This window comes from Homarus americanus, unplaced genomic scaffold (assembly GCF_018991925.1).
Source record: "Homarus americanus isolate GMGI-L3 unplaced genomic scaffold, GMGI_Hamer_2.0 scaffold936, whole genome shotgun sequence".
Classification (NCBI taxonomy): Eukaryota; Metazoa; Arthropoda; class Malacostraca; order Decapoda; family Nephropidae; genus Homarus; species Homarus americanus.
In genome coordinates this window covers 492,510-517,040 of record NW_024755520.1, presented here as the reverse complement: position 1 = coordinate 517,040, position 24,531 = coordinate 492,510, and the positions used below count along the sequence as shown (strand labels likewise).

The window sequence follows — 24,531 nt, the reverse complement described above, 5'->3', positions numbered from 1 at the left end:
GAGGTCGACCTAGATACGGCAGGCGTCCAGGTGTGTGTGTGTGTGTGTGTGTGTGTGTGTGTGTGTGTGTGTTTGGTCCCACTCCATGAAAGTCTTGTGCATTTAAAGTCATGGAATTTCATTAATGCTCTTTTTTTTCTCCCTCCTCAGTGAAGTGTGAAGACATGAGTTCTGGTCACACTAAGCTCCTCCAGCATACAGAGGCACGGTGGCTGCTCTGTCGTCGGGAAGAGATGTTTTATACGGTACGGTACGCCATTATGCACCACAACACTCGTCGGTAAGGTTTCGTCCTATAAACTGATAAGTCGAGTTATTTTCTGGATAGTAACTTACTGTATCAACTGGTTAACACAGACTTAATAAGGTAAATAAACTACGTCTTTAGTTTCCGGTTTTTTGATGGTAATATTTTTCAAAGCGAGAGAGACAAACGTTCCCACGAAAAAAATAATTGTCCTTTGATAAAATGAGTTGAAGTAAAGCCTTCCAGGTACTTTGTGTATTTCTTGACTACAATAATGCTAAGAACAGCACTAGGCGTAGTTATGGGTGGATAATTAGTGCCCTTCTGTGGTACATGTTGTAAAAAAGAAAAAAATCCTGACTTTGAAAATGACGATATTACAGCTGCCTAGGTGACAAACTCATATTAATATAATTATACATGTATATGTCTTAATTTAACGTTAATATATATAAGAGGAACTAACTCAACTGTCTGCTGATCTCTCTCTCTCTATGAATTTAGGTAAATTATTTGCGCAGAGTTTAAGGGACCGAGTAACACTGACGAACACAAAGAAAAGCTACAATAACTGTAATAATAGCCAGCACGACCTTGACATTGCTTTCACCCGCCTGTCAAGCAGCTTCACCCGCCTGTCAAGCAGCTTCACCGCCTGTCAAGCAGCCTTACCCGCCGGTCAAGCAGCTTTACCCGCCCGTCAAGCAGCCTTACCCGCCGGTCAAGCAGCTTTACCCGCCTGTCAAACAGCTGCTCTCTCAAAAGCGAACATAAATCCCCCACTAACATACGTGTTTTTAATATTAGTTGATGAAAGTATCCCATCATTGATCCGTCATTTTTCATACCCCAGTTTAGGCCATAAATATTGGTTTTTAATTCAAACAAGTCAATGGTTGCGCATGTGTGTGTGTGTGTGTGTGTGTGTGTGTGTCAGTTTCATCAAATATGTATTCTAGGTACACAGATATCATGTTATTCCCTCTATTGCTGTCATTACCCAGCACTAGATTAACAGCTACTACTGTACTTACTTTAGAGGGATAATAAAATACAGTAGACGGAAATACGGACAGACAATTGAACTAACAAACAGAGCGAAAAGGTTGAAGCACACGACCCTACAAAGACCTTTTCTTCCTATTTCCTGGTAAAAATAAACTGTGGACGGGGTTATGAAGCTAACATGGTGAACGGGGTTATGAACCTAACATGGTGGACGGGGTATGAAGCTAACATGATGGACGGGGCTGTAAAGTTAATATGATGGACGGGGTTATGAAGCTAACATGATGGACGGGTTATGGAGGTAACATGAGGAACGAGGACAAATGATACCTCTACAAGTGACAGAGGCCACGACCACCCAAAAAACAACAGACAGTCACAGGGTGTTGAGAGAGAGGGAACATTATTCATCTGTCGGCCATCCTGAGTCACCAATCATGGCAGAGATGATCCGGCAACATGATGGATGACTTTACGTGATCATAACTTAATTCCACCTCATTAAAGAAGAGAGTTGGACAGAGGGAGTCAAGGTAAAGAACAAAGATGAGAGTTTGTTTAGGTAGATAGAAAGAAAGAAAGCAAGAAAGAAAGAAAGAAAGATACGTTATCTACACTGGATACTTTAGCCCGTATAATCTGAGTCCAAATTATAGGTTTATAAGGAGCTTTAAAAACCTCCTCTAGTTTCCCAAATTAAAAAAAAAGAAGATAAATTTATGTTGTTTTTCTTCTAAAGAGCTCTGAGCAGGTGTGAAGACTCAGCCGATGACGGTGTTAATGTCTTCCTTGATAAGCTCACTCACAGAGGGGATGGGTGGGTGGGGGGAGGAACGACAGCTGCAGCAACCTCAAGATCTACTGAAGTCACGCACTTTGTATCTCAGGAAAGCAATACTGATACTCGTTGTTCGCTTTTCCATTGGACAAAGATACAATTTAGGAGATATTGAAAGCCTCAACTATCTGGTGATAATAAAGGGATTTAGTTTCGAATTACAGGACGTGAAAGAATCCTATGAAGATTTGTGTCTGTGTTGTGGATTTTGTTGAGCTTTTTAAAGATTTACTAAGCTAAGTTCTGGGTGTTAATCCGTGCTACGAGACATCAGAATCCAATATAAGGTTTGACAGTAAGCGGACAAGGACGGGTCAAATTGGGGCAGCAGAAAGTTTACATAGATGGAACGACAAAACCACTGATAAATCTATACTCTATTGATATTATACCTGAGGAAGAACGTAATATAGCCAACATAATATACTCTCATTGCCTCAGTGACGTGTTGATGTTAAAGACAGCATGGACGTAAAGTTTATGGTGTTTACAAATGAAGTTCTCGCAGTCTGAAGCAGATGGGAAGCTAAGAGGGTTAATTAATGATACTTGTATTGTCTAGGGACCACATCTGATGCCCAAATAAACACGTTTCTCGTAAAGGTAAAGGAGTGCGTCTCCCGTGAAGTAAAGAGGCACTTTCAACTGCACATTAATAAACACTCAAACATGAAGCTTTTGTTAATAATGGCTGCAGCTGATCATATACAAGTGAGGAAGTTCGTCAGTACAAACAAAAGTAGTATGGGTTGAAGTGTATGTCAGAAGAGGTAATAAATGTTGATGATGACCTAATGATTATATTAACACTGAAGAAAAAAATATTATATGCAGCCTCGACGTCATTAACCCAAGACACAAGGTTAAAGTCCCGATCATTGTGGTGTTGACCCGACCCGTTCTGATTCGAGCCGACCCGAGCCGAGCAACCCCGAGCCGAGCCGAGCCGAGCCGAGCCGACCCGAGCCGAGCCGACCCGAGCCGAGCCGACCCGACCAACAGGTGTAAAAATCCTTACAGGTAAATACTGACTGGCAACTAGCAATGTTATAACCATAAAATCAAACATATTCACAGCGAGATATGTTAACCCTCACTCAGCTGTTGCAGAATGTTCAACAGAGAGATACAGCCACTGTGAATGAATGTTTTCCACCTATTTTATGATCACACTTCCTTGTTGTTACGGAGTCAATGTTTATTTATATTAAAATCCAAATAAAAATTACAACCATAATCTCCTTGAAAATAAAAAATGAAATGTTATTATTTTTTGTTTTGAGTGTGTGTAATAATAATAATAATAATAATAATAATAATAATAATAATAATAATAATAATAATAATAATAATTAACGATTTATTGAAAGAGCATAGCAGCCGGAAGGCTGGGGAATGGGTCTCTTGATTTACAAATAATATACAAGTAACATAGGTCATACAAATATGATATAAAATAACTAGGTGGGAAGAAGCTCAAACTACAGGGCATATCAACATAGTGACAGTGCAAGAAGTAGTATTTACTGGGAGTGAATACACTGGTTTATTACAAGTTATTGATAATTTTTATAATGGTTGGGAATGGGCTGTTCTCATAGCGATCAGTTCGTGCTCGTATGGGCTGGATGCGGTTGTGGTGTCGAACAGCAATTCTCGGGAGAGGGATCTCAGGTGGTAGTAGGAGCCAGTGTCGAGAATGGTGTAGAAGCTTCTCACCAAATTTGCAGATGAGGTCGTGGTAATGGTCAGTGAGAGCCGAGAGGGTCAGTGTGTTGAGCGCTTCTTGATATATATATATATATATATATATATGTGTGTGTGTGTGTGTGTGTGTGTGTGTGTGCAAATTCATAACTGTATTTAATCTGAGATGACTGAAGAGGTTACCGAGAACACATAAACACTGTTCGTCCTCTTACCTGTAATTAAGCCCCAAGGTTAGGTTACGCACACACACACACACACACACACACTAATGAGATGAATTAATTTCCCCAAAGTAACTTAATTAATGCATAAATTGAGATATATTGTGATATATATAAAAAAAAACGTGTATCACCTCTTCCCTGACGCTAACATTACGGGATACAATAAGCTTCTCTCCCCATTGGCAACAGAACAGGAAAAAAAAAATAATCATCGCTGGAGTATGATCTTTACTTTCTATAGTGATCGATATTTTAGTGCATTACGACAAAAAAAAATTAAGAGTCGAAGTTCAGAAAACGAAATTACTAAAGAAAATCGAGTGAATATTCTAAGATTCAGAGGCATTAAATATATTCATCTATGGCAATGATCTAGGAGTGTTATGTTTCCTGGTATACACCTCACGTGGTTCCTTCGTGGTGATGGTGAATGAGGAAAAATATCTAAACAATATCAGGCTGATTTATTCTCATTTTCCCCTAAGCATATTTGTAAATACGATCATTATTAGCACTCAAATCTCCTGACCGCATCACAACCACACAAGTTAGATTAGTTTCAGAGCTTTTACTAGGTTATTGACCACCATTTCTGAGTACTAGTTCCATCACGTCCCATATACAGCACAGTCCTCTCAGGGATATACAAGCCAGATAAACAGTAATACAACTATACAACACCTCAACAACATGTATTAGTAACTGACTAACCAATAATCTCAGGATTACGTTACTCTTAAATGAGAAGAGGCTGCGTGCGTCTGGCTGGTGACTCGCAGCAACATTATCGATATGGAATGAAACCTCTCCATTTGCTTTCTGTCTGCCTCAAGTATAGTTCCTTTCGATAAGATGTTCGTTCTTCAAAGAATATGTTACCCTTCTACGTTCTCTCTTGAAGTTCACTAGCTAAGGCCCCTGAGGAAATCTAAACACTTTTGATTTATGAGGAGACACTATGAATATAAATGAGCACATTAAACTCAGTCAAGATGTATGGTCCGTTCCAGGTGTGTGTGTGTGTGTGTGTTCTGGGAGGCTGGACTGTTCTTGAATCCTTGTTCCTCCTCTACAGATTACCACCCAACTCTCTCATCAATCATGGCGTCACAATTGTCAAGATATTCTCTCACAATATGTAACTCACTTGACAAATTCTTCTCTTTTTTTTTTCATTGGTGTTCTCGTTCACGTCAATAACTGTAACAAACTCATCGCTTAAGAGGGGGTATTTGTAAACTGTGTTGTGACTGGTCAATATTAACGCTGTGACCAATCACCACACATTATACAACACCCCCTTAACAAGTTGATGCTCTTTTTTTTTTAGGATCCGATCGCATTTTCTGATAATAAACACCATCCCTCAGAATCTATCAGGTATTTATAATAAACTGATGGATGTATTACGTCCATTTAAAGTTATCCCTAAAGAAAGACAGTTTTCTATTTAGTACCACAAGATTATTCCTATCAATGGTTTGGCATTAACGAACTAGACAAAAAATTTTGGTGTTATTATTATTATTTACAGTGTCTAAGGAGTAAAGTACGAGATTTTGGCTGAAATTTAAGAAATATATTAAAAAAAGACGGAATGGAAATAAATACTGGATTGTTTTACGACTTTTACCCTTTCGGCAAATTAGAACCTGAGAAAAAATCAGATTCATTTACTCGAAGACTGATATAGCATTTAAGAGGAAGAAATAGTAAGGGAAATACTACTCAAAATAAGGGAGTGATTTTTACATGAATGACTTTAGACTGTGATGTAACGAAGGAAAAAAAAATAACTTGTAAAGGACCGAAAAATCAAACACCATATTTTTACTAATGAAGGAGGAATAATTAGTGATACCTGACTCCTGGCGGTGTTATTATAAAAGACAGGTAACAGGTCCAGTAAGAGAGAGTGATAACAGGTAAATCAGATACACAGGTGAGTGAATTAGGAAGCAAAGTTCAGCCTCCAGTGTACAGACGGGATGAGTTTAGATAGTAGTGAATAAAACTTTAGATGTGAAAAATAAGAATAAAGATGAAAGGAATAAAGCAAGGGAGAGTTGACAAATTAACCATGATTTACTAAGTAGTTTGAGGTCGTGGAGTGAATGGATGGCAAAAATAGAGTGTGGAGGATAAAAGGGAAGTGTAATAAGAGATAAAGTGAGAGAGAGAGAGAGAGAGAGAGCAGGTGGGTGAGAGATGAATTTGCTTGTCTCACTGTTAGGGGGAGTGTGGGTCGGGGGCAATGAGTTGGATATAGAGAGAGACAGTGAGTTGGATGAAGAGACAGTGAGTTGGATGAAGAGACAGTGAGTTGGATGTACACAGGAACACTGACGAGACTGAGGTAAATTTTTTATACAACAATAGTGCGTAGGTTAAACTGTTTCCATATAATTTAATAACAAACAATAACAGAAAAACTAATAAAATACTAAAAGTTGTCTGATTACATTTCTCTGTATTTATTTTAGTTGTTAACCAGAATTAGATTAAAACTTTATCATATACGATATTAGGGAAAATAGAGAAAAAGATTTTTATTCTCAGTACATTTTACGTACGTTATTTTCAATGATGTCGTTTGGATATAAATTTACGTCTTTCAATATAGTTGGTGGAAACTTTAATTAATGTATCTGTAATTAATTATTTGTCAAAAACTTCGCAATATATAAACACAAGAGTGACTTAGAATTATTCATTAGTTGTATAAGAGTTAATAAGCTCGTGTAAAACTTATACGGCTGGCAGCGCAGTATAAGATAAGGGCCAATTTGTTCCTGTAGGCAAAAGGAAACTCACTCATAGTTCGGAAAATGTTCTATCAGTCAGTCAGTCAGTCAGTCAGTCAGTCAGTACAGATTCACTAAGCCAAGTAACGGTTGCCTGACGTCACCATGCCAACACCAATAGTGGATCAGGTTACGTTTCAATAAGAATCGACCAATCGCATCAAGCATCTCACACTGTTACCCCCCCAACAATTGACCAATCACCATGTTTCATTTACAACTGATCAATCACGTTGGAGTTTCCTAATAGCTGATCAGAGAGAGAAATGTTTCCCAAGTAATGCAGTTATAGGCTTCTGATAGGCAAATTTCTCAGCACCAGCGATATAATTGAAAGAGAGAGAGAGAGAGTTGCGCGCAAAGGATAGGGGGACGCATCCTAACCCTCACAACACACATTATCCTGATTTACTCTCACAGCCGCGTTATGGTTACCCCCCCAAAAAAATATATTGAGTACTTTTAGGATAATAGTTTGAAATGTGAGCTGATGATCCCCCCCCCCTGACAAACCGGCTAGTTTATGTAAATGAAAATCTCATCTGACAACCGGTTTACAAAAACTCGTTGACTTTCCGGTCGATGCACCTAAAAATATTCACTTAATATACAACAAGTGACTGAATTTGAGGAGTATCTTTGTGGGTGTCCTCATAGTTTTTTATAGGGGGTTAATATTTGTCCTAGTCACGTACTGTATACCTGACATAGTTCCTTTGTGTAAGTTTTATAAACACAACAATCATATTTTTCAGTTTTGGGATACTTTCGTTTTTTTTTTTTTCGTAAATTATAATGAACAACATCTCGGCAGTTTCGTTCGTAGTAAAATGATTTAAACCTTATTTTCTTCCTGGATATTACGTAAAACAACATTATTCATGGTTATAGTTTACAAGAGAGATCTGTGTATCAAAAAACTCCTCATAAGCGGAAGAATTTTTAGTCGGACTCTTTTAGTATCCATCGGAAAAAAGAATTAAACATGACTTTCCTTCTATAAAAATAAAAACTTTCCTTTCTAATTACAAAATGCTGAAACTCCTACGCCAGTTAAACGTCACGCAGACTTTCATAGGTAGGCTCTTTTTTTCTTTCCCTACGGCAGGCCAAGACCCTATAGCTGGAGGTGACAGGAGGAATCAAGATTGTCATTCCATAATGCCCAACACTCACACACCTGATGATTGAAAGAAAGAGTCGGTCTTGTCTTAGCTATAGATCTGACTGAGAGAGAGAGAGAGAGAGAGAGAGTTTAGCTGAGTAAGTGCGGAGTTAAGGGCTCAGGAAAACCTATACCTCAGCCCACCATTGACATGTTGAGTCAAGGTAAGAAAGAAGAGAGGAGAGGAGAGGAGGAGGGAGGGATGTAAGGATGACCCAATACAGTACTCCAGGGTAAGTGTGAGCAGCACAAGAAATTACCTAAGTTAACACCTGTACTCAGCTGGCGAGTACCAACCTGAACTCCCGGGTTTATCGTCCTTCGCCCCTTTTCTTAGCTCCAAATATTTTAGGGATTTTTGTTTCTGTTGTAAATAGAGAGATCAGAAAATGCCTTTACACCGCCGCCCACCTCTCGTGTTGCTCGTGTTAGTTAGCAGAACAAATATTGAGAGAGAGTGTTACGTGCGTCAGGCGTGTTAAAACTGTAATGTGATATACTTAATACTGTGTCATATAAAAGCAAAAAACATATCTAATGGTTTAGAGTATGATATGTGCAATTATATGTTGAAGAGTGTGTGGTACTGCATAATATGTGCTTATGTGGGGGCAGGAGCTTGAAACACAACGAAATGGTTCAGAAGTTTGAAACATGAGAGTAAATGATTCAATTAAGTGAAACATTAAACTAAACATGTAATCAAATGGACTAGATACTGCATTACATAATACAATAACTAAAAAAAATGGATCGATGAATATTATATAATTCTTGTAAATCAAATTGAGTCAAGGGAATTTTTTTTCTTTCCACGTAAAGTATAGTCAATTCCGGCCTCAGTCTCACACTTTCCCACCCTTGTAAAAGAGCCAATCAAAGTCTCAGTTACAGTTTCCCCTCCCATATAAAGTAGCCAATCACAGGTTCTGAAAACTATTTTCCCCTTACGTCCTCTCAAAGCTCTCTGGGGTTTTTTCTTCGTTTTTTGTTGTTTGTTTTTTTTACTTCTGTACACAGACCCAACGGGGCGTCTAAAAAACATTCCCCCGACTCTCATTGAAAGCCAATCACATCCCACCATTTTCTAATCCACTTACACTAGCCAATCACAGGCCTCGTACATTTCCTTGTCACTGTACATTAACCAATCACAGAGCCTTCAACACTGCCTTATTCTAGTACATTAGCCAATCACAGCGCCGTCTATACACTTCCTCGCGTCATTATATCAGCCAATTACAGTCTCATCCTTACCTCCCTGCCAGACACAAGAGGTAAGTACAGGTTTAAAAAATAACAATACAATGAACGAAAATTATTTAGACATTTTTAATTAGATCCAAATACCGCCTACGTGCGTGTGTGTGTGTGTGTGTGTGTGTGTGTGTGTGTGTGTGTGTGTGTGTGACCTACATGAGTGGTATAAACTTCCATCAGGGATACAAATGCCCCCTTAGGAAACGTTATGTAGCCAACCTTTACACCTGAAGGCTCTAAAAGCTTAATTCCATAAAATAACATGGCAGTTTTATCAACATTTCCCGTTGGCCTTAATACATAGTTAGGATTTTCTCTCAACAACAAAGAATATTTTGTTCATGATAAATTACAATAAAAAAACTCGTTAATATTTATGATTTTTTAATGTTTTGTGGTACTGTCCTTATTTAGAAAGTAATAAGAGTTGAAAATTGATAGTGTATTAACGCAGAGAGTATCCGTGGACGCCGTATTGTTGGTGGTGGCCGGCCATCTTGACAAGTGTTTATACCCAGTACCGCTAGAGGGCGTCAACCACCATCTGATACACTCTTAGTTTATGATATGTATCTGTGTATGTGTGTAGGTATATCTGTGTATGTGTGTAGGTATATCTGTGTATGTGTGTAGGTATATCTGTGTATGTGTGTAGGTATATCTGTGTATGTGTGTAGGTATATCTGTGTATGTGTGTAGGTATATCTGTGTATGTGTGTAGGTATATCTGTGTATGTGTGTAGGTATATCTGTGTATGTGTTCTTATTATGTGAATGTGTCAATGTATGTTTTTGTGTGTATGACTGAATTTGCTGCTTGTTTATGCGCATAATTTGTGTGTATATGAGCTGTACACACAAGGTAGCAACGTGGGAGGCACTGCAATGGACTACCTTCACTTCATCAACAGTAAAATCAGGTGCACCTTTTCAGCGCTGCGTGACTGAGTGTAAACAACCAAGCCTTAGGGGAGAGACACAGATACACACACAGGAACGATCTGGCCGCTGCTGTAATCTAACATTTTCATGATTAAATATTTTTTTTTTTACAGGAATTCACAGGACTGATACCAAGGAGGTTGAATATCCTAACGTAACCCAACCTAACCTAACCTAACCTAACCTAACCTTAGATGACATTCCTATACCGTATTTACAGTAGTCATCATTTCGTCGACACTATTGCAAAATTATCTCAGATTATCTCATTACGAATAATTAGTTCTTGTCAGGTGTAGCAGCAGAGAAAATAATTATAATATTAAACACGAAAATTAAAGTTGGATGATGTGTTGGATGATGCGTTGGATGATGTGTTGGGTGATGTGTTGGGTGATGTGTTGGGTGATGTGTTGGATGATGTGTTGGGTGATGTGTTGGGTGATGTGTTGGATGATGTATTGGGTGATGTGTTGGATGATGTGTTGGGTGATGTGTTGGATGATGTGTTGGATGATGTATTGGGTGATGTATTGGATGATGTGTTGGATGATGTATTGGGTGATGTGTTGGGTGATGTATTGGGTGATGTGTTGGATGATGTGTTGGGTGATGTGCTGAGTGATGTGTTGGATGATGTGTTGGGTGATGTGTTGGGTGATGTGTTGGATGATGTATTGGATGTCCACACAGGAAGACCAGAGTTAGATCCCATCAGCCTGTATCACTCCGCCGGGTGACAAAACACTCTCCATTTACTTTACAATTTGTCACTGTAATTCCGTCTGACAACTTGGCACCTTTTAAACTTCCTATTTTCATCTTTCCATCGCCACGTTGATGTGTCTGGCTCTTATATCGTGTTGGAGCCGAGTCAAATATCATCTAGGTTCCATATTTTCTTCCAATATGGCTCACCCGTAGTTCCTCAGCCCTTCTACCTCAGTGAAAGACCTCAGGTACATGTTATTCGTCCTGTGTGTCAGTGAGAACGGATTGATGAGGTGAGTTATGTTTCCCTGCTAAGTAGAGATGGTCAGGTGTGGTGTTAGTGTGTGGTGGGTGTAAACAGGTGTATCAGTTGTGGTGTTAATGTGTAGTGAGTGTCGACAGGTGTATCAGGTATGGTGTCAAAAGAGTCGTCAGCAAAATCCAATAATGAGATCTAAGCAGGCATAATTTTTCTCCCAAGTGAGCGATTGAGAAACTTCCTCCCGTGTTGTTGTTAAGGAAGAAAGACGCTCGTGAAGACAATTTTATCCACTCCTCTTAACCTTCCGCCCCCCTCCCCCCCCTCTCTCTCTTTCTCTCTTTGTATAATCAGAATAATCTGGTTTTTTCTCACTTTTAATACCGATTTATGTATCAATTCACAGGTTTCGCAAAGCACTTTTATTTACTATCCTTATGTTTACTGAATTAAAACCATCAACAGACTGACATAACATTAACTCGTGGCATAGGTGAGTCTCTGAAATAATCCCAAGATAACATGTGATAGTTTGAGTTGATCTGAATATTTTCTCTGCCTCTTCTCTAACTTGACTGAATGTAAGTTCTGTTTAGAGTTCGATAATATATTCCTGGAACAATTTGTGTGTGGTGGGAGAAGATTATATTTGGTTGTTGATTTCAAAGACTTCAGAAAAATGAGGATTGTTATTTTAATGGATGTTTATTGAAGATAATTATGATGTAAAAGACACCTAATAATTTACCAGGAATTTAGCTCCACTTCATGAAAATATTAAGTAAAATAATCAGTAACTATTAAATAATTTGCAAGGAAGAAAAATTTATTTGATACTGTATTGTATATTCTCAGTATATTTTTTGTCTAATAAACTTAACTAATAGACTGGAAGTAATAGATCAATTGTAAAAAAAAAATCGAATAAATTTCATATCAACAGTACAGCTTCGTCTCCCAGAAAAAAAAATCACTGGGGAAAAAAATGGAATAAATGGACAAAATAAAGAAAAAGTCTCAAATAAAAATAAAATCCCCTTACCGTAGAGAGTTGATATAGTCTGTTTTATTTATGTGGGAGGAACAGAATATCTCAAATTTATCAACAATAACAAAACAAGTCAATTAATTGGTAAATCTTATATGACAAAATAATGTTATATGAGAATGAGAGAGAGAGAGAGAGAGAGAGAGAGAGAGAGTAATAGTTAACTAACCACCCCCTCACCTCCCACCTCAAGAAAACCTAAGCAAATGTTGTTTTCTTTTCCGAACATCTCAATCTAACCTAACCTAAACGCATTTCACAATTTTTGTATCACTTTTTTCCCTCTTCAACAATATAAGTATCTGTTAAGTCCTTTTAAGTTTCCCTCACAATGTTGTTTCCATCTGTCTCGTTCACCTGTCTCATTTACCTGTCTCGCTCACCTGCCACACTCACCTGTCCCACTCACCTGTCCCCGCTAATCATTTTCTCAGTCTTCTTCTATCTTCTTATTCTACCATCATAATATTTCGGTTTTTTTCTTCTTTTTCAGTTTTTCTTTTTTTTTCTTTCTAAAACCACAAACTCATCTCAGACCAATCCACCTTATGCACCTCGTTATCTCCATGCCCCGGGTACTGTAGCGATTTATACAATATACTTACAATAATACAAACACTCAATAAACAGTCACACCTTTTTGGCTCCCCGATGATGACACGAGAAATAAACGTGAGTAAATCGAGTGCGTGGTAATTCCTTGTTTGTGAATGAGCTCTTGACTCACCACACATGTATGTATGTTTGTAAGTGGAGATACGAGGACTCTAACCAACCTGAAGGAGTAAGGATCAATATCAATCATGGGTGAAGGAAGGAAGGAGGGAAGGAACTAGTGAAAGATGGGGGGAAAAATCATAAGTAAACAAGATTTTTATGGATAATTATTTATCTCTTCCCATTACTGATTATATCTCTTATCCCCATTCCCCCCTACCCCATTTATTTCACCCATTTATCAAATATTTACGAATTTAACCCTAAAACTAAAATCCCGTTTGAAAAAAAAAAGACGAGAAAAAATAAAAATAGCCTAAATAAAGTTGTACATTACCTCAAACACGTCTTTTACTTCTTGAATATAATGTAGTGCGTTAGTAAGACAATGACTGTTGTTGGCGAGACCTGAACGTAATAGTAAAAAAAAAAGTATTGTCTGCGTCATGAACCATAAGACTTTTTTTTTTAAATTTCCGGAGACGAAAAAAAAAATAATAATAATTCAAACCGACTAATTCCATCAATACAAATGAGCCCCCCCCTCCAAAAAAAAATCGTATCTTGTCTTTTAAAAGTTTACGATACAAAAATTCGAAATACGATGCAATACAAAATACCAACGTTGAATTATGACTATGTTGGTAGCCTTGCATATTTTTTTTTTTTTTACCACAGTGTTAAAATAATATCACCGTTTATAACAACCTAAGAGTAGAGGAAGTTTGTAATCATACTCTACACTGGTAATTCAAAACTGACGAATACGCAATGGAGGAGAAAGGTTGTTGTCATGTCAGTGTGTAGCAACTGCACGTTTTTTTTTGTGTATGTGTGTGTGTGTGTGTGTGTTTTTTTTTGTACATTAATATACACAATAAGGATTTCACGGCAGATTTCTTCATCATTAAGATTTGTATAAGAATGTCAGATGTTATTACGGTGGGTTTGAACTTTTATGAATTATTTCTTGGGGTAACTTGCAACTCTCTCCATCCCATCCCCTCCTACCCATCCCATCCCAGCCCTCCCCTCCCATCCCCTCCCATCCCAGCCCTCCCCCCTTCCCCCCAGCCCCATGTACAAGTGGCTACAGCGACCTCTCATCTGTTCCAAGAAATAAAATGAAGAAATAAAAAATAATACTAACTGGTCGTTCCCGTTTGCGTCCATCTCATGATTAAGATCTATGAAAAAATATAAAAAATTTTCTCTCTCTCACTCTCTCCACACACACACACACACACACACACACACACACACACACACACACACACACACACACACACAGGTCAAATTCAAAACAACCTATATTATCATTTACCTAACTAGTCACCTGTTGGCTGCCTATAGATGATAAAACAGATTGATTCTTGATGATTTTATTGTACAAAAAGTCTTCTGCATGATAGAGAATCGTATCATCGTCACCCACAGTTGTAACCGTCTGATGCAAAAATTGTGTGAATAGTGTATAGAGACTAGCGACCATATTCCATTCTATATCTCTTTTCAAACATATCAATGAGTCTTCATTCCTAATAAGACTCTAACTTGAAGCATTATTCTCAAGGCTCGTTGGTATAGCCTCGTGTACACAATACATGTAACATCAAACACAATCCTTGGACACCTCAACAAGCATTATTACATGGATCCAATTTAACTCTTCGTAAAACTCCACTAAACTAAAGACAAGGGCTGTGTATATCGTCAGTTAGATCGTGTTAGTCAATGAGTAATTAGGGAGTGCAAGAAGGCGATATACTGGATCTTACACCGAGGTTCCTATAAGACCCAATATGGTTTGGTATAAGATAGGAAGGTCATCCAAAACAGCATGAGGAAAGTTTATATGTCACAATTAACAACAAGAACACTATGGCCCCCCCGTCCCCCCCCCCATTGTCCCCCCAATTCCTCGAAGTCTGTTGCCATGCGGATGTTGGGGTGAGAAATGGAGGCTTACCATTTGAGACTCCAAGCTTACCATGAGACTCCAAGCTTACCAGCTGAGACTCTAAGCTCACCACCTAAGACTCCAAGCTCACCACCTAAGACTCAACGATTACAACTGGGACTATGAGACCATATAAAGGTACTCACTCGTCCTATATCCAAGACTCTAACGAATGAGATATGTCCCTCTAATACTGAAAAGGGGCAGATACTCTTCGATCTTAATTTAGTTTATCTATTGTCTTCCATTAATCGTCTACATAAAGTCAGTGAATGAATGACTAAATTAGACACAATGGTTAGTAATAACATGGTTCCTATACAGACATAAGAGTAGTGACTTATTTGATACCACCTCAAGATATAGTAGTTCCAAAGCTTTCAGTAAGAAGTAAACATTAAGCGGTGGTTTTACAATGGGAAAGCCTATGACCTGACCTGACCTGGCACGATGACCTACTACAAAAGCTTCCAGTAACATAATTTCGATGGACATTTCTTCTAAAAAAAACGAAAAACAATAAGTAGTGGTTTGGGTTCAACGTGTTTCTGTCAGCCTCAGTTTGCTAGACCTTAAATGCTTAAATGCTCACTGTTTACCAATGACTACAGCCTCTGACGATCCTCTGGTGTTTAGAGGTTGTCTGCAGAGTGGGGTTGCTCGCCTGATTTATGGCTGAACTGCAGTGGGGGAGGGGGAGTTAAGATCTGAGCTGAATACCACAGTAGATATCACAACTAAATGGAATAACTTTAGCTAATCAAAATTCAATTCCAAACAATATCTCTAAAAACTCCAAGTACCAGTTAAATTTCTAAGGAAGTTTTAATAAGAATGGAGATACAAGAACTCAGGCTAATTACCTAATCAATGAAAGTTGTAAAAGACTCATTATCGTGAATCATACAACAACCACAACTTAGGGAGGCCAGAACCTAACCTAACCTCTGTTTGGCCAAGAGTACACAACCGAACATCTCCGCCACAGTAATTACACATCAACAAACTTCTTCATTATTATAAAAGGTAAATTACATCACATCACCCACGGCTCCACATAACAGGATCGTTCACCTATCATGTTAAAGGACCCACTACCTCACCCACAACCTCACCCACAAACTCACCCACTCTGAGACCAAACATGCCAAGGAGAGAGACCAAGTAGTATCCTTCTTGGTCTTTTACCGCTTTAAGGATCCGCTGTCATGGGCGCTCGTCTCCACAACTCCTGTAAGAATACCGAGATAGAATCCTGAGTAGGTGAGTGCCTGACGTCCTCGGTGACTCCACGATCAGTCACCTCACGACGATAGTAGTCATGTAGGGTAGGGTAGGGTAGGGTAGGGTAGGGTAGGGTAAAGCAGGGTAGGGTAAAGTAGGGTAGGGTTAAGTAGGCGTAGGGTAGGGTAGGGTTGGTTAGGATTTTGCTTACCTGGCAACAAGTCTACTTTCAATACCAAACTTTTTCCTGTTAATAAAGCTACCGATTTTACCATTCACTATAACGTAAATACCGTCGTCATTTTTTTTAAGTTCACCTTTTATAGAAAAAAAAAGAATTAATGAGATAAAATCATTGACAAATATACATACTGCCAACCTGAGACTTTAAGACAACAGAACCAACAGGTAGACAGGGGTTAACGGTGATCAATGGGAACTGCTATCATCTCTTTGGAATAAATAACACGCAAATAAAAAAAAAGGGTCAATACTATACATATAAAACGGGAGGATATATATTTTTTTTTTCACTTTTTACTGCACACGACCCACAACCCTAAGCAATTAAATCAAACAATACTCTTCATTCAAACACAAACGAGATGTAACTACAATAACAAATATATAGACAATGATAACTCGGTGGTACCGTACACTGTCGGCACAACACACCTGAAACGCTCAGGTGAGGTGGGGGGGTGATGTAGGTATGGTGAGGTGGGATAGTGGTAGTGGAACAGGTGTGGTGTAGTGTGGTGAAAAAAACAACAACAGAATATAACATACATAAACTTCACATTAACTAAATACATATAAATCAACTCTTAATAATTATTTAACCCCACGAGTATCAATTAACAATATGATAGGTACAATACAACTCACAACTACTAACAATAACCTAATTATAAATATCCATACATATTTATTATAATCAACGAATACAAAATATAAAACAAACTTATTATTTAAAACGATAATTCACTCAACCAGCATATTAGAAACCTGGACAACTTAACCTAACCAAAGGAAAACACATATAATTTTTCACTTTTTTTTCAATTTCATATGTAAATGGGAGAAGGAGCGTGGGGGGAAGAGCTTGCCGTCATCATAGGGGTTCAGCCACCTGCCTTATCACCTATGCTAAGTAATTACCCCACAAACATAGACAGATAATTAACCTTCAGTTTTTTTGAGGGGTTAGTCTGTTAAATTTACTCACCTGCATCACATTACACCTGAAGTTTGTAGATATTTTGGGAAATCAAAATTTTTCAATTATTCTAAAGACTTAACCAAGAGATCAAACTATAGAGTAACTCAATTTATATGATACAAATCCCTGGAGTTGAAATTCCCCTTTTATGTAACTTAAATTCTTCTACGTCACTTGTTAGATTAGGTTTGGTTAGGTTAGGTTAGGTTAGGTTAGGTTAGGTTAGGTTAGGTTGTAAAAAAATAAAATAAAAATGGATTTCTTTCCATTGGCTTCTCCTTAAAGGTTGAGATATGTGGCACGTTGTCTGTTATGACCCTGGCTGTCAGTCAACCTTCCTGAGCCATTAAAACGGAAGCACGAAGAGTGACACAACAGTATATTAATAAAAAAAAAATAACTTCCCGATCAAACTTATACCCGTCTGTGTGTGTGTGTTGCAGTACAAGTAACTACATAGGTCCTAACAACAGCAAACAACCCCAATAAACAACTAAACAAGGATGACCCAGAAATAATGGTGATTGGGTTAGAGAGCTGGGTTGATGACACGTCTGGTAGCCATGATACAGTGAGATAAGAACTGAATATTAGCACGGAAGATCACTGTCAGTCAATTAGTCAGGAAAGGCGGCATTGGGCTGATAGTTGTGGTGGTGGTGGTGGTGGTGGTGGTGGTGGTGGTGGTGATGGTGGTGGTGGTGGTGGTGGTGGTAGTGGTGGTGGTAGTGGTAGCGGTGGCGGTGGTGGTGGTGGTGATATCTTGTACACAGAACGAGAGGTGTGTTGATGGTGCTCATGTATAAGTCATAGTGATGATGAGGGTAAGGTCTGGTCGCAGTGTACGGAAGATTTACTAGAGAGAGAGAGAGAGAGAGAGAGAGAGAGAGAGAGCAGTATAGGAAAGGATATGTGATTCAAGTGTTTACAAATCGAGTGAAAAGTCCTCCTAAAGGTGAAATAATCGGTGTGAGTGTGATAGTTCTGAATAACCGTATAGGAGAGGAAGTCTATAAAAGAAAATCAAAGCTGAAGGTGTATCGGCCACGCATACAAGGGATAAATTGGTTAACGTCTTTACGAAATTTTATACCGAGGATGAAACGCCTGTGTGTGTGTGTGTGTGTGTGTGTGTGTGTGTGTGTGTGTGTGTGTGTGTAGTATATATGAGAGAAAAATTTGGTGAGGGAAAGTTAAGCTGACGAGGGTTTATTGCGGACGTATAAAAACTGGTAAAGAAAGATAAACGATAAGAATAGAAGGAGATGAATTAGGGAAGTAAGAGAAACAAGTATAAAGACGAACTAAACCCTAGGAAAGAACAAGTCAGTCGAGTGGGTTAAGAGAATGTTACAATTATAAAGAGGGAATGACTGACGGGAGAAATACAATGAAAGAACACGTAAGAATGAGAAGAAAAAAAAATCACTGAAATTACCAAGCATTACAGTAAGACTCAAAACTTATAATTACTCACCTGTACTTCTGCTGTAAGATTCTTGTTACAGGTGATAATTACAAATGATTCTTAGTAACTAAAAAAAAAGAGACATTCACTGCCGTTCTGAGTTAAGTGTATTGAATCGGGGCCTGGACAAAAGCCCCTCAGTAAAAGTGCAAAATAGGAAAGAAGCCCCCTGTTTTTTATGTTAAAGAGAGGGTCATTAGAAATATTAACAATATATAGATTTAACTATGAAATTATTACGATTTAAATAATTAGATCATTATAACTTTTTCAATTTTGATATAGAACATTATTAAATAAATAGAAAAGAAAAAAGACGACATATTTTACCGTCATGTTCATTCTGTATTTACTAAGGTGACCCGAAGGTTAGAGAAGTGTTCATAAACTGTAAAAAAATAAAGTAATTATTTTAAAAATTCCTATTATTTCTCCTGGGGACTTTTGTCCTTTGGGGCTTTTGTCCTAGGGGGCTTTTGTCCTAGGGGGCTTTTGTCCTAGGGGGCTTTTGTCCTAGGGGGCTTTTGTCCTAGGGGGCTTTTGTCCTACGCTCATTGAATCTATAGCATAACAGTAAATTCTGCTTCAGGAGTTATTTATTACCAGTAGTCATCATCATCATCATCATCATCATCATCATAATAATCATCATCATCATCATTATCGAAAACCTCAGTAAATAATCTCATTACCATAAATCTTAATACAGTTATACACCGTTAGTACACAGGAAGAATATAACACAGTCTTATTTAAAACCGCACAGCTGATAAGATAATGGATATATATCAGTACAGGAAATAACTTTATACCTGGAGCATTATTTAACATGGCCATCCACTTGTTTTGTAACTTAACACAATCCATTGATACATATAAGGTTAGGTTAGGTTAGATTAAGTTAGGTTAAGTTAGGTTAGGTTATTAGTAGAGGAAGATGGAGGCCAGGTGAGGTGTTGGGTAATTTGAGAACACAGGTGAGATAAGGTGAGTTGTTGGGGGTAATTAGTGACCACAGGTGAGGTATAGGTATTGCTAGTGAGTTCTGCAGTGAGTCATGTTTAGGGAGAATAATCCAGTCACTCCTCCTAGGCCACGGCACGCACACACACACACACACACAAACACACACACACACACACGCGCGTTATGTAAAATGAACTGTTCGTGTCGAGGTTGTCATAAGAGAGCTCTACCCACCTGAGTCACACATTAAATTCAATGGCGAGATGAACTGGCAGTGGTGAAAAGACCAGATTAAAGAAAAAAGCCACACACACACACACACATATAAGCATTCCTTGAGTGTGTTGAGTGTGTGTGTTGAGTGTGTGTGTGTGTGTGTGTGTGTGAGTCCAATTGGGTTAAGCATCAAGCCTTCAATGATCCTGGGGGCAGAGATAAGCCATTACGTATCTCCTTCATCAACGATAACAGACGGAAGGAATAAAATGAAGAAAGGATTAAATCTATATCTCAATGAATTGTCAGCGTGAAAGATCAAAGAAGAAAATTCTAACCTCTTCTCTCGTGTTAATAATATCCAGAATTGCGGCGTCCTGACAATTATTACTCTAAACAATTTTATATTATTTTTTCCATATTTTAAACAATATGAAGAACTAGAGAAAGGTCTTTTACGTGACAGTATGGCCGCTTAAAGGATATACCCCTCGTAGAAAGTGACAAAAATGTAATCACGTTCGTCATCCCCTACACAACACGGACAAAAAAAAATAAAGATCTTTGCTCAGTTGTAAGCTGGGTGAAAGGTAATGTAGTGTATTTCAAGAGTTGTAAAAGTTGTAGAAGTTGTAGGAAAAGATGTGTGAGAGAGAGAGAGAGAGAGTATTCCACTGAGACGAGAAGTATAAGAATAGAAAGAGGTGAATGATGATGAGGTCTGACAATAGGGTACTAGTGTATAGTACAAGGGATAGCGGCTTGAAAAAGGGAATGGATTATACTTCACTCTCACTGACCATGGAAACAGCGTGTAAGAGAAGAAAAGGGCAGAGAGATGGATGGTGTAATATGAAAAGGGGAGATATGAGGGAAGTAAGAGAAGTGAGGAACTGGCAATGATGGAGAGAAATACTTGAGATTATATTTTGTTTTTTATGATAAGGAAGACTGTAGATCAACATTAAATTTCTAAAGAGTGTAAAAAAAATGGTGAAGGGATGAAGTATATGAACGGAGTAGAGTAAAAATCTATACAGTGAGTGGATCTCTCTACAACACACACACACACACACACACACACACACACACACACACACACACACACACACACACACACACACACACACACACACACACACACACACACACACACACACACACACACACACACACCTCGTCCTTGTTTTGATCAGCAAGGAACTTTTAATTGAATTACTTGGTTACATATCAGTAAAATTATGAAGTATTTAAATCATATTGTATACATAAAGCAAAAGAAAGAAACTTAGATCACTTCTGAAGGTGCTGATCGTCCGCCTACAGGAAGTCTATCTCTAATCTGTAGTCGTTAGTGTCTGGGTGTTCACTAACCTGGAATACACACTTAAAGAATTTAGTTATTGATGTTTAGTAATACATTAACAACATCAACGCCCCCAATCACCCACCCAACTACCCACCCAACTCCGCCGACGTCCGCCCACCCATCTTCCTCGCCTTTCCCCGCCCACCCCATCCACCCACTCAGCCAGATCTGTAGTCGAGTATAACAATTTACTTGGTAGATATGACACCCCCCCCCCTAGACATGAGGAAAATGAACTGACGAGTACAAATTGATCATATCTAATACAATTTTGACTACACCGCAGGGGAAAAATTAAATACTAATTACTTGTATATAAACAAAAAACAATTTCCTAACACCAAACACGATTTAAATATAACGAATACTTAGAATATATATTTTTTTCTCGGGTACATACTGTAAAGGGTGACGTTATCGTTGGCTAGACACACACACACACACACACACACACACACACACACACACACACACACACACACACACACACACACACACACACACACACACACACACACACACACACACACACACACACACACACACACACTTTGGTGAATTTAAACGCAAGAGTTGACTAAAGAGGCTCTTGATGGTGGAGTCAAATCACCAAGATGGGAGGCGGGGGAGACATGGTGCTGTGGTAGGAGGGAAGGTGAGGGGGGCTGTAGTAAATCACAGAGAGATGTAAATATCGATAGTCTCTCCTTCTAAGACAAACATCAACAGTGTCTCATTCTCAGATAAGGTCTTAGTCACAAAACAAACACCAACAGTGTCTTATTCTTAAACAAACTCACAAGTGGCAATATACCAAACGTGACTTAATTTCTATGATTATTTAGTTCAACGTGAAATTTAGTTGGGATGCTGCTTGTGTGTGTGTGTGTGTGTGTGTGTGTGTGTGTGTGTGTGTGTTCTTACGAGGAAACTAATCACGGGACTTACAAACGGACGGACACGGACTAAAAATAGTAAGAGTAACGAAATAAAAATTAGTTCAATGAATACATAATGAGATCTTGTTCAATAAAAGTTTATATAATTCTTCAGAAGTTGGTTTATTATCTTAGGTTAGGCTAGAGGTCACGCGAGTCATTGATAGATATAAATTTAGAATATAATTGAAAAATACTGGAAAAATAGATTAAAAAAAAACGATATATTTCAGTCGCAATATTTTCTTGGTCCGTCATGCAATGTGTTGTAACCTGAAACCTTAACCATTCACACGTTATCCTGACAGAGTGAATGACAAAGTTTTCCTGAATTCTGGTCAAAATCTCAAAAAATAAAAAAAAATAAAAAAATACCCCAACTTTAAGGTATGAAAAATAACTCCACAACTCATCAATAAAAACAAACCAATTATGAGGTAAAAATTATGAATAGTTCCAACTTTTGCTTTTATTATTATAAAGGAGATAACCACTACACAGACACCAAACAACTCTGAGAGGAGAATACCTTTATCTTCACCTATTCCAACATATAGTGTAGTTAATTACTGTCTTCCATATCATTAATCACAGGTATATTTCAGAGGGCCCACCTTGATGACTCTCGCTGGCAGGTGCAAACATAACATAGGACTAGGAGGAAACAGCCATCCACCACACTAACACATTTACTTTATTGTGTTATATGACAGACAGTTTATAACTTGATTATATTCTCTTGCCAGGTCAGGTGTAACAGCCGTGTGGTTCAGTCATAAGCCAGCCATGTTTACTGAACGTACTGTAGGACTTGTTACCTAAGCTTGTTAATTTAGGATTGTTTATATGTGAGGATGGTAGTTAGTGACTGTATTCCCTTACCCGGACTGCCCTTGGTATAGGAAAGTTATGTGAGCTCTCGTAAACCAACTGTGGCTGCACGAGATGCTCCAGCTACACACACACGTCGCTCTACGTTCGGCTAGAGTAGTGAGAGAGAGAGAGAGAGAGAGAGAGAGAGAGAGAGAGAGAGAGAGAGAGAGAGAGAGAGAGAACTCGTGAGAAATTCTGCCCACATGTCTTCACTGAGAAACACACCTCAGAATGGAGAAGGAGCTCTTACATAATTGTTGATGCTGTGGCAGTAAGTAACCAGGGAACTTGTGTACGGATTACTGTGTTCTAACTAACTCAAGATGATTAACACAATTTAATCTTCGGTAACAATAAACTTCACAATCCACTAAGGAAATTTCATGATTAATAAATGTTTTAAATTTTGCCGTTCCAAGTATATATATACAGTATATGTTAAATACATGCTTAGTGTCGTTAAATTTGTAGGAAGAGATGTGGGAAATAGCGTCGTCTCCCCCTCCCACACACTGAAAATAGCTGAAAATCAAGTCTTATTCACGCTTTCAACACAACCTCAAGTCACAATCAGATTCCGCCATAAAATACCCAAATTTACATTCAATTCATTGCGTACATGAAAACTAATTATGTTTCACTGAGAGAAAAAAAATATTCATATTACACTTTTGGACGGTAAATCCTTCATCACAACACAACGGGGAGTAACTTTACCCTGGTGGCCACAGTCAACTAAAGCTCTAAACTTGTCACGGTCACACACAATTTAATAGTCCCACTGTACTAAACTTGATGAGGAAATACCTTTACAAATTAACACCAAATTGTCATGTTCTTCAAACCTTCTCACTCATTGATGCATTTTATAACGATTTTCATACTTGTTCGAGTAATAATCTGACAGCGGGAATGATTTCAGACACGAATGATACCTAACTGATGTAATACTTTAAGTTATCATATAATGAAAGATTTATCTGTAGTTATATTTAAAATTCATAATATAAACCAGAATAAACAATGTAATTTTGTGAAAGTTTTCAAATTTCGCAAATAACATAAACTTAAGCAGTGTGTGGCGGACAGCGGCTAAGTGGAAATCGGTCTAATGAAAACACGTTGCATTATCCTCTCTTTAAATTTCTACCGGTCACACGAACATACAAAATATCGCAACCATTACACAGATTGGCGTAAACATCACAAACATTGCTGAATTTAAATATTCTAAATCACTGAATTATTCATTTGACGTCATATTCAAATTCAGAATTACTATAACAACTTTTTCACCAATATCTCTCTCTGTATTTCCACAATATGTTCTCTTACTTTAGTGAACAAGAGTCGACAAAAGGA

General features: G+C 38.1%; 1 protein-coding gene across 6 annotated transcripts in view; it reads right to left on the bottom strand.

Annotated features, from left to right (window-relative positions):
* The window catches only part of LOC121856556 (protogenin B-like), a 228,077-nt gene that overhangs the window by 132,044 nt on the left and 71,502 nt on the right, over positions 1 to 24,531 (bottom strand). The window lies entirely within an intron of this gene.